This window comes from Elephas maximus, chromosome 20, assembly GCF_024166365.1.
Source record: "Elephas maximus indicus isolate mEleMax1 chromosome 20, mEleMax1 primary haplotype, whole genome shotgun sequence".
NCBI lineage: Eukaryota > Metazoa > Chordata > Mammalia > Proboscidea > Elephantidae > Elephas > Elephas maximus.
The window spans coordinates 65,101,478-65,116,027 of NC_064838.1; the positions used below are offsets into that span (position 1 = coordinate 65,101,478).

The 14,550-nt window shown below is 39.0% G+C and overlaps 1 protein-coding gene and 1 long non-coding RNA gene across 15 annotated transcripts in view; both read right to left on the reverse strand.

The window, feature by feature from the left end:
- FHIT (fragile histidine triad diadenosine triphosphatase) overlaps positions 1 to 14,550 on the reverse strand; it is a 1,766,300-nt gene that overhangs the window by 764,400 nt on the left and 987,350 nt on the right. The window lies entirely within an intron of this gene.
- LOC126064399 (uncharacterized) overlaps positions 1 to 14,550 on the reverse strand; it is a 305,820-nt gene that overhangs the window by 108,343 nt on the left and 182,927 nt on the right. The window contains exon 7 of one of the 11 annotated variants that reach the window (XR_007514496.1): positions 12,740 to 13,804. The exons of the other annotated variants lie outside the window; for them this stretch is intronic. This is a non-coding gene — a long non-coding RNA (uncharacterized LOC126064399). Of the gene's footprint in view, positions 1 to 12,739; positions 13,805 to 14,550 lie in introns of those variants that run through there. 11 annotated transcript variants of the gene reach the window in all.

Sequence of the window (14,550 nt, forward strand, 5' to 3'; positions counted from 1 at the left end):
GGTTTTTCTTCTAATTTTTATCACAAACTTTTTCAAAATCTATTCTGACAAACAGATGATAAATATCAACCAATAAATCATCGATTCAGAAGCGCTTTATGCTGTAATTCACGGGTGTTCACCCTTTGTCTGTTTGTAATCTTTAGTTCAGGATAGTTTACCAACAAACTTTGGATTTGCTGCAAAGCATATAGGGCAGGGCCTGCTGGTATGCATACATAAATGTTCCAGAAATAGTTTCCCAAGGTCATGCCAAGCACATTTTCCATTGTTAGATGGATTGACTTCAACTTCAGTTTTCTCTTGCACAACTCCAAGGTTCCCAGCAGTAACAAAACTGACGAGAGGAAGATCATGAAGGCCTGATCCTTATGATCTTCAGACAAAGTAGAACTCAAGATGAAAGTCGAATTTTCAAAGGAGACATCCTTAGCAGTTTTTTTTTTTTTTGTTTGCTTGTTTGTTTTTTAAGTCAAAAGGGTATATTTGGTTTTCAAAGTACATCGCGTGTACGAAGGATATGAATGTTCCCAATTCATTTTGGGAATGAGAAAGCAATGTATACTTTCTCCCATTCAGGTACATGAGTCAAAAGTGTTTTCCATGTTATCAAAGTACACTTTGTGTTACACGGATCAGAAAGTTCCCAATACATTCCTTGACTGATAAAAACAGTACACAGATTCTTGCATACTTGAAATCAACAGTTATCCAAGTGTTTGGAGTATATCAAATGCAGTTAGGAGGCGAAAGACCCCAAGACATGCTTTGTATGAAAGAACAATGCACAGTTATATAAAGCTGTAGTAAAATACAAGGTTAGAGTAGATGACCATTGTGCCATTTCATGCTAAGTTGTGTGTGGAAGGACTCGATCATTCTAATGAGATCTCCATGAAACATAAAATGTCTACTTTAATACAAGGTGTTCAGAGGCTTTGATAGGATGGGGTGGGGGGACTATTGATAGAAAACTGAACACCAGATATTTGATTTGAGACTGAAAATAATTTTCCATTCCCTCTAATGGAAAAGAAAAGCAAAATGGGCTGTTGAATATTGGAAGTTCAGAGTTTTATAAAAAACCAAGAAGAAAAATTTAAATCTTATAAATTCTTTTCCTGAAAGCAAGAATGGGAATTTGTACATCAGAGGTTTGTCTTAGGTATTTCGCCCAGACCCTTCAGACAGAGAACACATGTTTGATGTCAAATGTGTGTCAGGAACTAGGCTAGGTATTTTACATGCACTAGATCAATCCCAAATAACTAGTGAGCCAGTCGCCATCGAGCCAGCTCCAACTCATGACGACTCGTGTGTGTCAGCGTAGCACTGAGCTCCATAGGATATTCAATGAATGATTTTTTGGAAGTAGATCGCCAGGCCTTTCTTCCAAGGCACCTCTGGTAGACTTGACTCTCCAATCTTTTGATTGACAGCCAAGGGCATTAACCATTTGCACCACCCAGGGACTCCAAATAATTAGTGAGAGCAGTCCAAATTCAACACATGAAGCTCCTAGAAGAAGCAAGAAGATGAAAAGTCTCATCATTGAGGGAAATGACACTACAGAATCACGCTTGGATTAAAGTTACTTTTCTGCCCCTGAGGTCTTCTGGACTGCCACAGGTTTGATCTGTTCAAAATTAACTGGGTTACAACCTGGCTCAAAAAAAAAGGTCCTCATTAATTGTAGCAGTAAATACAATTTACCTCTTTGGGGAACTTACTCATCTTTGTGTCTGTGTCCTCATCTGTGAAATGGAATAATGATGGTAACTAATTTGTAGAAATGATAATAAAAAATTAAACAATGTAAGTTGTAAATGCTGAATAAATGGTAGCTATTTCTTTTTCTTTTTTTATCTACAGTGGGGGTTGAGAAAGTCAAAGGTGCAGTAGCCACCACATTTCGGGGATTTATAGTCTACCTGTCCAAGCAGCAGAACATAAGATGAAAGACCATTAAGCTGGGTGCTTATCCAGCAGCAAGAATATAGTAGGTATTCAGTCTGTGAAGACGTGTATCAGATGGATTATACCACAGTACCAAGAAGCCTTCCTAAAATTGGTTGTTGAGAATTATAAGCCTAAGTCTTTGCCACTCACTGAACTGAGTATACTGACTTCACTTCGCGATGCCTGGCTGACAAGAATTAAGAAAAAATTCCAAAATTTCTTGCTTTCAACGTCAAAATATCTATTCCTAATTCCGTGGCCTCCCTTCCATCACCATAACATCCCACACACATCACTGCCTCTAATCAAAGAGGAAGGAAGGGAAGCTGCTGGTATTTGTCTCTTGGGCTTATCTTCTTGACAGATGATCAAATTCAAGTCCCCTAGGCTGGTCCAGTTGCAGGGAACCAATCCATGCCTTCCCCAAAATAGTGTAGCAGCATCATAGGCAAAGACCCTAAGGTAACTGGATTTTATACATCAGATAAAGAAGCTGGCTTCCTATCAGAGGCCATTAAAATCCAACAGTGATAGGAAATGCAGAATGTAGCAAAGAACTTCTGAATCAATAGCAGAGAGCAAGGATGAAATGCAATTATGCAAACACTAGGACATTCAAGGCTGTTTCGCTATGAGGAAATGGTAGATCTTTGGACAAAGAATAAATGTGCAAGTCTGAAAGCTTTCCATTAAAGGCACCTATCACTACATTTCTTTTTTTTTTTTTTCTTTAGGGCTTATGGCTTTGCAACCTTAATAGTCAGGGCCACTCCTTAACAAATTAAATAAATTTAAGTATTAAATAATGGGAAGAGTCTAAGGGATGAGTAGGGATGAGGCAAGAAGCAACCATGGAAGGCCTTCTTGAAAAGGTGTGAATTTGCTGGGCCCATAATAGACAAGTGCAACTTGAAGTGAAGAGCTTGAAGGGAAAGAAAGCTAAGTAAAGGACAATATGAGAAAAGATATAACTTAGTAATGAATTGAGTTTAGAGCTGGCCTAGAAGGATGTTGTAGGAAAATAGAAAAAGCTGGGTCTTTTGAGGCTGGGAGTCTTGGGTTTGAATTCTGCCTCAAATCTGTCTCTGTGAGCTTTGGCAAGGCAGGTGACCTTACTGGGATTCACTTTGATCACCTGCATAATGAGGGCAGCAATACCGACCATACGAAACAGGTAAAGAATAAGTGGTATTCATATCTAGTAGGAGTCCCTGATGAGGTAAACTGTTAACGTGCTCGGCTGCTAACACAAAGGCTGGAGGTTTGAGTCCACCCAGAGGCACCTTGGAAGGAAGGCCAGGCAATCTACTTCTGAAAACACAGCCACTGAAAACCCTTTGGAGTACAGTTCCACTCTGACACACATGGGTTGCCATGAATCAGAATCTGCTCCATGGCCACTAGTTTCATTTTTTTTTCTTTTTTAGTATCTAGTAGGCATGCAAACTCATTATTTTTTCCTTCATTCACTAGAATAGATGCCTGTTCTTTTCTTCAAAATCAATATGGCCAAAAACAAATTCAGATTTTTTTTTCTCAAAAGCTTCCCTTCCCAACTACCCTGTCCTATTGATAGGACCCCTTATCTCCAGTGACCCAGGCTTAGAACATCTGACTGCAGCCTCATCTGTCACCTTCAAAAGGAATGTCCTGGAACTCATCAAGCTTAGTCAAATGTATATCTCAAAAAAAACAAAAAAATACTATTCATTTCCATCCCTTTATCTCTATTCATCAGCCACAGCCCAAATCTAAGTCTGAATTATTGCAAAGACCTTCTGTTTGACTCTCTTGATTCAAATTTCCCTCCCAGCGATTCATCCTACACTCCAAGGCCTGGCTTAGTTTTTTTAGAACACTGGTGTAATGCGCTCAGGCCCTTATGATTGTTCCCTCCTTCCCACTACTCATTTATTTATTCGTCCATTCATTCAATAAATATTTACTGGATACCCATCAAATGCCAAGCACTTACTATGTACTGGAGACACAAAAATGAATAAATCATGCTCTGTAGAGTCTAGTGGGGAGAAGTAAACAGAGTCTGATACAGTGCTACAAAAAAGACACAGACATGTGAAAGCTAACTGTAGGATGAACAGGATAAGATTTTGCAAGATGGTGGAATATCTGACCCGCATCTCAAGAGATGAGGAGGCATGTATGAGGCAAAATGGAGAATGACACCCTTTTCCTCTTCTAGGTATATAATTTTTTAATGCATTTAATACATAAAAGACTTCTCCCAAGCCTGTGAAGTTTATGTGAAGTATCTGCAACAGTAAATACATAACCAAGTAAGTAGTCAGGATACAAAAAGCCCATTTGACCAAGCAGATGAAGTAAAGGATGTGTTCTTTGCAGATGACGTAATGCCAGTGACCAAGTGTTCCCTTGGACAACTACTGGGTCAGCTATGAAAGTGAAAAACATAGAAATTCAATGATCAAGCAAATAAGAGAAGACAAAACAACACAGTACTACAGATACTGAGACTGAACAGGCTGGAGGGAGAGTTTTAAGCCTTAAGGACTGTGAGCACAGAACTTACAGCATTTGAAATAGATATTCTTATCACAACCTCTCCTGACCCTCGTAAACAATACCGGGCAGCACAAGGATAAGTCCTTTTGAGAGAAGCGAGCTTTCACGTCACTTCGTATCTAACCTCACATGGATCTATTCATGGGAAAGTCAAATCCACAAACCTATTCCACTCCAGACCTTGTTTTTTTTTAAAAATATCTTTCTCCTTCTGTTGCTATAGAACGTGACACAGGTCAACTCAAGATCTGCAGCACTGTGTGGCAGCTCAACCAACTCGTGCGCACATTTATCAACAAAGGTGTCATAAATTCGTGGTTGAAACTGAGGTTTAGTACTTGAAGGCTAACATCTTGTCAAATATGAAAGCTTTTCTGTTACGATTTTTGGAGTAACAAAATATTTTATCTCAGTCTTATCTTCAGATCAAAGTAATACCTATTACCATACTTCTCTTTATTTGTTTCTAATACTAATAAGGACGACTGAAGAACTGATGCCTGTGAATTAAGGTGTTAGCGAAAAATACTGAATATACCATGGACTGCCAAAAGAACAAAAAAATCTGTCTTGGAAGAAGTACAGCCAAAATGCTCCTTAGAAGTAAGGATGACTAGACTTTGTCTCACATACGATGGACATGTTATCAGGAGGGACCAGTTCCTGGAGAAGGACATCATGCTTGGTAGAGTAGAGGATCAGCAAAAAGAGAAAGACCCTCCACGACATGGACTGACACAGTGGCTGCAACAACGGACTCAAGCATAACAACCACTGGGAGGATGGGTAAGGAGCCAGCAGTGTATCTTCTGTTGTACACACGGTTTCTATGAGTCAGAGCTGGCTTTGCAGCGACTAACAACAACAACGATACCACTGGAGTGTAAGCATCTTATCAACGACAGGGTCTGTTTTCTCTGTTATCTCACCACCTAGCACAGGGCCTGGCATTTAAAACACCAGTTGCCATTGAGTTGATTCCAATTGATGATGACACCATGTGCTCCACGGGGTAGTAGAGTCAATGGCTGATTTTTCAGAAATATATCACTAGACCTTTCTTTTGAGCTGCCTCTGGGTGGACTCAAACCTCCAACCTTTCAGTTAAAGCAGCCGAGTGCATTCATCGTTTCCACCACTCAGGGACTCCAACTGGCATTTAGTGTTCTGCAAATTAATAATGTGAGAGAGCAGTAAATACAATGAGTACCCTTCAGGAACATATTGCCATAACACAGGCGGGTGAGGTCGAACACTTCACCTATCCGATGGAACGTTCAATGTTATTTAACTTTTCTGAGATATAGTTTTTCATCAATAAAATGTGGACCATATTGCCTTTCTCATAATACTGTGATGAGGGATAAACAAGGTATGATAGGCAAAAAAGAAGTTAATGAGCCTTCAGCAAATGCCAGTGAAATCACAAACAAAAGAAAAAAGGAGCCCCTTTTACAGAAATCAGAAGTTAAACAATAATGATGATGACTGTAACAGAGAGGCTCCAGAGTCACCCCTGGCTTCTCAGGAACCTCCTTCAACTTGTTCATATTGGGTAAAACTTAGGAATCATTGAGAAAGGTGCTGTCTTATTCAAATGTAGATGGGCTGTTAGAGCAGCAAGGTAGATGATAAGGAAAAAGTCTTCAAGGAAGAGAAAAGAATACAAAATAATTAGGTAGGAGTCACAAATTCCATCTCCCCAGAAAAAACGGTTCATTATCTTCCTTTCTGAGGTGCCCACATCTAAGCCAGCAACCCCACCTTATCACTGTTTTGCTCCTTATATCTCCCCTTGAACTTGTTCATCGGTTCCAACCATTCCAACCTTCAGCTAATTCCATCTCCCTCCCCACTGCCTTTCTTCAGACCTTGTCATTTCATCACCGAACAAGTGCAAAGGCCTCCCTCCAAGCTCACTTCCCAGCTCACCCAACCTCCTAATTCTTAACTGGAGTAATTTTTCTTACTTTTGCTTTGAACTTTGCATATTAAAAAAAAAAAAGTATTATAATGTCAAACTTGACAATTTGTAAACCAGATAAAAATAAAGAACACCACAGTTCTCTTATGCTCACATATCTCTTTACTTTTATGTACTTCTCTTGAGTCCTCACGCTCCTGTGTGTGTGTGTGTGTGTGTGTGTGTGCGCGCGCGCATACAGAGGCTTAACGATAATTTATATGTAAGTTTGTGTCTTCCTTTATGGATCTATGTAAAAAACCACCACTGCCATGGAGTTGATTCCGACTCATAGCTACACTACAGGACAGAGGAGAACTGCCCCCGTAGGTTTCCCAAGGAGTGGCTGGTGGATTCGAACTACCTACATTTTGGTTAGCAGCCAAGCTCTTAACCACTGTGCTACCAGGGGTCCACAGATCTACATAAAATCATGGAAAACTGCTTAGCTTTTTAAAACAAATCTAATCACATTACTCTTCTACTTATACATGCAGTAATAGCTAAAAGTTTAGTGAGCTTATAATAACTAGGCCCTGTATTCCAGACATTGTATTAAATGCTTTATATTTTTATAGTTCTCATTTATTTCTCACAACTCTCTGACATATACACTCTTCATTCATATCCCCATTTTACAAACGAGTAAACTGAGACTTATAGTTCGTTCAAGGTTATACAACTAACAAATAAGTGATGCCTGGGATTTGATCTCAGTGGGTTTTAACCATGCCACTATAAAGCCCCTGAGCTGTGTATCTTCTCTTCCCTTCACAGGCCCACTCTCCCCCCTTCTCCACCCTGCTCTATGCCCCAGGAGGCTGGCCCCAACGGACTGCAACTAAGGGTTCCCTCCATGCTGCTTCTAACTGGAAGGTCTTACCCACTTTCCTGCTGGCAAATTCATCCGTTATGATTTCTCAAGGCCCTTCTTTTAATCAAACCTCTTTTGACCCCATCATGGACAGAGTTTGGGCTTCTGTGCTCTAAGGTTGCTATGCGTCAGAATCAACCTGACGGCACACAACAACAAATACCTGGCCAGTGTTTTTCCCAGCTTGTCATTTGTCTTACAACTATAAGAGGCCCTTCACAAGTTTGTGATTTTGAAGATTGTGATTTTATAATAGTATCTATCTTTTCTTTAATGATATCTGACTTGGACGTCACATTTTTTAAAAATCCCATAACCGCAGGATTATGAACCTTTTCTTCTGGTATTTTTTTCACATTTCTGGCATTTCTTTACATTTAAATCTTTAATCCAAAAATAAATAAATAAATCTTTATTCAAGCTGAGATTTTCTTGTGTGGTGTATGGTTAGGAGGCCAGGTGGTGCAGCATTTAAGCGCTCAGCTGCTAACCCAAAAGTCAGCAGTTTAAACCCTCCAGCTGCTCCACTGGCAAAAGATGTAGCAATCTGCTTCCGTAAAGACTACAGCCTTGGAAACCCTACAGGGCAGTTCTGCTCTGTCCTACACGGTTCCTATGGGTCAGAATCAACTCGACGGCAGTAGGTTTGCTTATTTTTGGTTTTTGTCATTCTCCCTAAGCACCTACAACTATGACAACACATTATATTGTATATATGTCAGAATTGGCCCCAGTAGATAAAAACAAAGGATCGATGAATGCTTTAACGAATTGTGTTTTTAGTTCCACTCATCAGATGAACTGTTACTGACAGTACCATTTAGCAACATGGAGAACCAGACACATCCAACCAAAGTAGGGAAAACTAAGAGCTCTGAAACCAGGATCTTTCTGTGATACCAAAATCTAACATACTTCTAATATTTCTTTAGTAAAAAATTATATAAGGGGAAGGAACAAGTTATGCTTGTATCTAGGTTTGCAGGTTATATAGTTTCTTTAATATCTTGATTTGCTGAGAAACAATACGTGTTAAATCTTTGAAAATCAGAGGTAATTTTTTCCAACAGCTCATTATGTATTTGCGTATTAAATGTTATCACAATTTACTTCTTAAATAGAACTGAAAATGGTATGTACAGAATCCATTATAAGAACAACCAATTCAAACTCACCTAAAAAGTCTAACGATTTCTGTTCTGTCATAACATATTTCTGTCTTACCTATGATTCTTTTTCGTCTAGTTATTTCCAAAGAAGGCTGTACTACTGTCACAGAACCCTTTCTGTTCTGAGGACTTAAGAATTCACCTCTTGCAGAGCCAAATGTCTAACACTTACATGTGGACTTCTAAAGACTGAACACTGTTCTTAGCTCTTAAGGTCTGTTATTAAGACACGGCTGCTCAGAAAGCCAGCTCCTAGTATTTTTAAATGATTTGGCTCACTGTATGTTTAGTAACTTAGCTCTTAATCATTTTAACTGTGGGACTTTTCCTCTTCCAGGAAAATAAATAATAAAACACTCCTGATTAACAGCTTAATCCAAGAAGCATATAACTTTCATGGATGCTCACGTCTCTTTGAAGGGTACTTAGTATTTGTAAATCATTCGGTCTCTGTTTAATAACTACAACATTGGTGTCCTAAATAAAACACAAGACTAGCTACGGTAATATGGGACGTATGCATTAGCCAATGAATGGCTACTGCTTTCCTCGTTTATTTTCATTTCAGAAAATGATTCCTCAAGAAAGCCTACAAATCACTCTCTTGTACAGAGCTCTATCTTTGTAAGAGACGGAAGGGCTACCTTCGGTTTACATACTACATGCTAAACACTTTCCGTGTGATGCCTTATTTCATCCTGCAGCGACCCTACAAGGCAAGGTCAGCGAGGCTAAAGAGCCTGCTGAAGGTCACGCAGCAAACACACAGCTGTTTGTTATCAGAAGTTATTCTCTAACTCCAAACCCCATGTTCTTGCCGTTATACCATGTTGTGTACCCACGTCCACTGAGGCTATACCTATCAGAGTGAAAATATCCAACTGATAGTTTTACCCTGTGATTCTTCTTTACCCTGTTATTTTTGCCTTCCGAGGAGGGTGAGGGAGAAGAAGAGATTTTTATGTTAGTCCATTATCACAAATCTTTATCACTGGAGAACTAGTCTGTAAAATGAACTCTGCCTCCCCTAACAATGCTAACCCACCCTTTTGTTGTCATTCTCAGAGATCAGTGTTCTTCATGTTGTATCACCACTTCTTTTCAATTAACTAAGGTCATATTCTTGCCTGGACTTTCAGCTCCCATATGAATGGCTTCAATTATCCAACGTGTTTCTCAATGAACATCCAATTCCCTGGGACAAAATAGCTAAAGTTCCTCAATGTCACTCCAGATCATTTTGTGAAAAGATTCAAGGACTATTCCTTTTCAGTGAACTGCCTAGGGAATATATATGTTTTCAATGCTGGGAAATTTTGCAAATTTTCTTTCTTTCTAAAGACATTGGAAATTTAAAGTAAATTTTAACCCTAAAAGACTAAGGGGAGAAAAAGCCAAACCAAACCATACAACACCCTCCCAGATTATATTTTTAACAAAAATATATCTTATGTATTTAAAGTATTTGGTAGGATTATAAACAAGCTTGCTTTAATGTATTATGTGAAATCATAATTAGCAATTTGAATTAATCTATAATTTATTGTTTTTAAAAATATTCATTTTTTTAAATTAAGGCAAAAGTTATATACAGTGAAATACACATATTTTAATAGAACAATGGATGAGTTTTGACAAATGTGCACACACATAAAATCAAGATCCTAAACAAGTTATAGAATCTTTGGGTCACCCCAGAAAGTTCTCCAGTTCCCCCTTGCAGTCAAGTTCCACCACTTCCACAGGCAACTCAAGTTCTGGTTTCTACCATCATAACTTAGTTTTGTCTGTTCTTGAAATTTATGTAAATGGAATTACACACTATGTAATCTTTTGTGACTGGCTTCTTTCAACTGTTTACGAGATTCATCCATGCTGTTGTGTATATCAGAAGTTATCCTTTTTATTGCTGAATAGTATTCTACTGTACAAATAAATGCCCAATAATTCATTTATTTATTCTGCTATTAATGGACATTTGTGCTATTTTGATTTGGGACCTTTATGAGTAAAACGACTACGAGTATTTGTGTAGAAAATTTTTGTGGATATATACTTTCATTTTTTTCTTGGGTAAATAGAAGGAAATTGTTGGGTCATAGGATATATGGTTAACAGTAAAACACACTGTTTTCAAAAGCGGTTGTACCATCTTACACTCCCATTAACTGCGTGTAAGAGTTGCAATTGCTCTCTCTACATCCTCATTTACCACAGATGTCTTAACTGTAACTATTGGAGCGTATATAAAGAGGTTTCTCATTCTGGGTTATTTTGAATTTTCAGGATTAATGATATGGCTTTAAATTCACCGACTGACCTCTTATTTAGCTAATCCCATTCAGAATATTTTAAATTTCAGTCATTGCACTTTTCAGTTCTAAAATTTCCGTTTTGCTATTTTTTACAGTTACCATTTCTTAGGTGATATTTCTTATCTGTTTATGCACCATGTCCATATTTTCCTTTAAATCCTTGAACAATGTAAGAATAACTCTGCTAGTTCCAATATCTGTGTCATGTTGGCATCTGTTTCCAGTTTTCTTGATGGGTATCATGGATTGAATTGTGTCCCCCCAAAAATATGTGTCAACTTGGTTAAGTCATGATTCCCAGTATTGTGTAGTTGTCCTCCATTTTGTGATTGTAATTTTATGTTGAGAGGATTAGGGTGGGATTGTAACACCACCCTTACTCAGGTCACCTCCCTAATCCAAGGTAAAGGGAGTTTCCCTGGGGTGTGGCCTAGCACCACCTTTTATGTCTCAAGAGATAAAAGGAAAGGGAAGCAAGCAGAGAGTTGGGGACCTCATACCACCAAGAAAGCAGCACCAGGGGCAGAGCGTGTCCTTTGAACATGGGGTCCCCACGCCTGAGAAGCTCTTCAACCAGGGGAAGATTGAGGACAAGGACCTCCCTCCAGAGTCAACAGAGAGAGAAAGCCTTCCCCCTGTAGCCGATGTCCTGAATCTGGGCTTGTAACCTACTAGACTGTGAGAAAATAAATTTCTCTTTGTTAAAGCCATCCACTGTGGTATTTCTGTTATGGCAGCACTGGATGACTAACACAATGAGGGATCACATCTTCCTGTTTCTTCACATATATCGTAAATTACAAGATGTCTGGTAACCTGTGAAGTATTTTCATACCTCACAGTATTGAGTATTGGTCTTGCAGTCAGTGAAATTACTGGCAGGGAAGACCCACTCAACTCTCTCAGACTTGCTTTTATACTGTTAGAGTGGATCTAATTAAGTTTTACTCTCAGTTCTAGAACATGACCATCATTCTATATTCTGGTTCTTATTCCTTTATTTCTATAGGGTCTATATGAGTCAGAATTGCCTTGATGGCTATGGGTTTGGGGTTTTTTTGGTTTATTCCTAAAGTGTGGCTTTTCCATTGTCTCATCTGAGTTCTTGAGCTTTTCAGTAAGATCTTCACACTTTGGCTAGGCCAGGATTCCATGTCTCAGTGCTAAACGACTTCTGGTATGTCTGTTAAGCATTTAGCCCTGCAGAAGCCATTCTCTGCTAGGTCTCATAGAGTACTACTTTGTGTATGCATTGTCCAGCTTTTAGCTAATGACATACAGTGAGGCCCATGGTTCCCCCTTCTGGGTCCCACTGTGTACAACTTTCTCCTATCTAGTACCCTGACTCTCAAATTTCAGCCACATCAGCAGCTCTGAAGTTCAAACTAAAATGGACACCTCAGTTCAGTGAGACCACTGCTTTCTGCTGTGTGGCCTCATCCTCCCTTTGTGGCTATTAGGAGATCTTGAGTGCTTTCCTCTTGTCAAGAATCACATATAATGCCAGCTTTCCATTTTCCAAGGACTCAAAACAGTTACCTTATTCCCTTTGGAGCCCTGGTGGTGTAGTGGTTAAGAGCTATGGCTGTTAATCAAAAGGTCGGCAGTTCAAATCCACTAGCTGCTCCTTGGAAACCCAATAGGGCAATTCTACTCTGTCCTACAGGGTTGTTACAAATCAAAATTAACTTACAGGCAACAGGTTTGGTTTGGGTTTATCATTTTACTATATCCAGTTTTATAACCGTTTACTGTGCTATGATAAGTCCAGTACCAGTTACTCTGTCATGGCCGGGGCTGAAACTGACATTTGCTCTCAACATTAAATTGGTAAACTAAGCAGAAAAACGACACATGCTGCTCAAGTGAAATTCTAATCAAGATAACAAATATTAAAACAGATTTAGGAGTTTTTTATAGAACATCTTTAAGCCACAGAGAAAACCAATCAGGATTAGCCACGTAGGTTGTAATTTCTAAGCTACATAAAAAGGATGTTTGTAACATATCTGTATTTCCTAATAAACAAAAGTATCTGCTATAGCAGTAAGTGATTCACTGCCTGTGACAGAGAGCTTTGGAATCTTAATTCTTCATACACAACCTCATTTTTTCATAATATGGAAGAGGAAGAGCCATTAGAAAAACTTATGTCATGTGCATTAAGTTTATGGATATATGCTTGAATTAACAACATATTTGGCCAAGATTCAAAATGACTTCATGATTTCTGAAGCTCAATTCAGTTAGAACTTGAGGTCACGCAAAGGAATCAGGTCTAAGAGCTAACATAAATATAGATTTCTTCTCCATACTCTTTCAGGTACTAATTAATTTTGTTTGGAGTGTTTTTCCCTTCATAGTCCATATCCTCTCCCCCAGTGAAATTATCTCCACTGAAGAAAGTTTTCATTAGCATCAATTTACTGGAGATACCCAAATCAACCTCCCAAGGTCAAACTTCCTCATGAGTTTAAATATCCACCTGGATATCACCTTGAACTTAACACCTCCAAAGCAGAATTCCTTCTCTTCCCACCAAAATGTATACCTCCCTCTGTATCTCCACTCTGGTTGACCATCCACCTGGTCACCTTGACGTGAATTTATATTCCTCCTCTCATTTACCCTTTCCCCCATCTGGGCCATCACCAAGTCCCACTAATTCTCTCCCTTGACTGATTATGAAGTTTGTCCTCTCATTTCAATCCCTTCTCTTGCCCAAACCTTCTTCACCGCTCACCTAATCTGTTTCCACAGTCTTCTAACTCCAATCTGGCTTCACTCCAATCTGTTCACAACAACACAGCTGCTGAGTAATTTAAAATGCCAATATGATCACATCCCTCCCTGGTTTGAAACCTACCAAATACTTTCAAACATCTCCAGGATAAAGTCCACACCAGGCAGTTCTAAAGGGTGGGGCATTGCCCAGTGGCTGTACCAGAAGCTGGTGGAATAAGCCTCAGGATGATAACCACTGTTTAAATTAAAGAGAAAGCATCTAGTTATTGTCACAGCCAGTCATTACCTATGCTTGTTTTTGTGAAATATGGCTGGACTAGTTTTCAGATTTAAATAATCTGAAACACCCATATACATTGAGTTATATGTTTTAAAAAACTAAAAAAAAAAAAAAAATCCAGGGACAAAGGGTGTTGTGTTTTTGTTTTGTTTCTTCCCCTATCTCATAATGATTCTTTGAAAAGTAATTTTGATTTTTCAATAATTGTTTTAAAATATATTCTGTTTTTACCAGCAGTTTAAGAGCTTAGATCTGCCCAACTGCGTATCTTCAGTAATTCTGACCTTTACAAATCATCTTCCATGTATTCATGAATTGACGCCCACTTTATAAAGGAGAAAGCCGGGGACTGGATTGCCCCACTGCACCGGTTAATGACATAGATCTAGCTCTAGTGGTCACATGAAGACCTCGGGGTGGGCACACAACATCAGGATAGACGCTTTGTCCAATGTCCACAAGAGATGCTCAGGAAATATTCCAATCGCTGATGCTGCTAATACTATTAAGTTTAGTTACTATTTGGTGAGTATTTACTATACATGAAGCAGCATGCTATGTGTTTTTTGTGTTGTCTCATTCAGTCCTCAGGATGACCCTTTGCGGTGGCTGTCACAGCTTTGTAATACAGAGGAGACAGCCTAAAGCTGGAGAAGAAAGAGAAGCACAGCCCAACTCTAGTGAGAAGGCCCAGGTTCTAG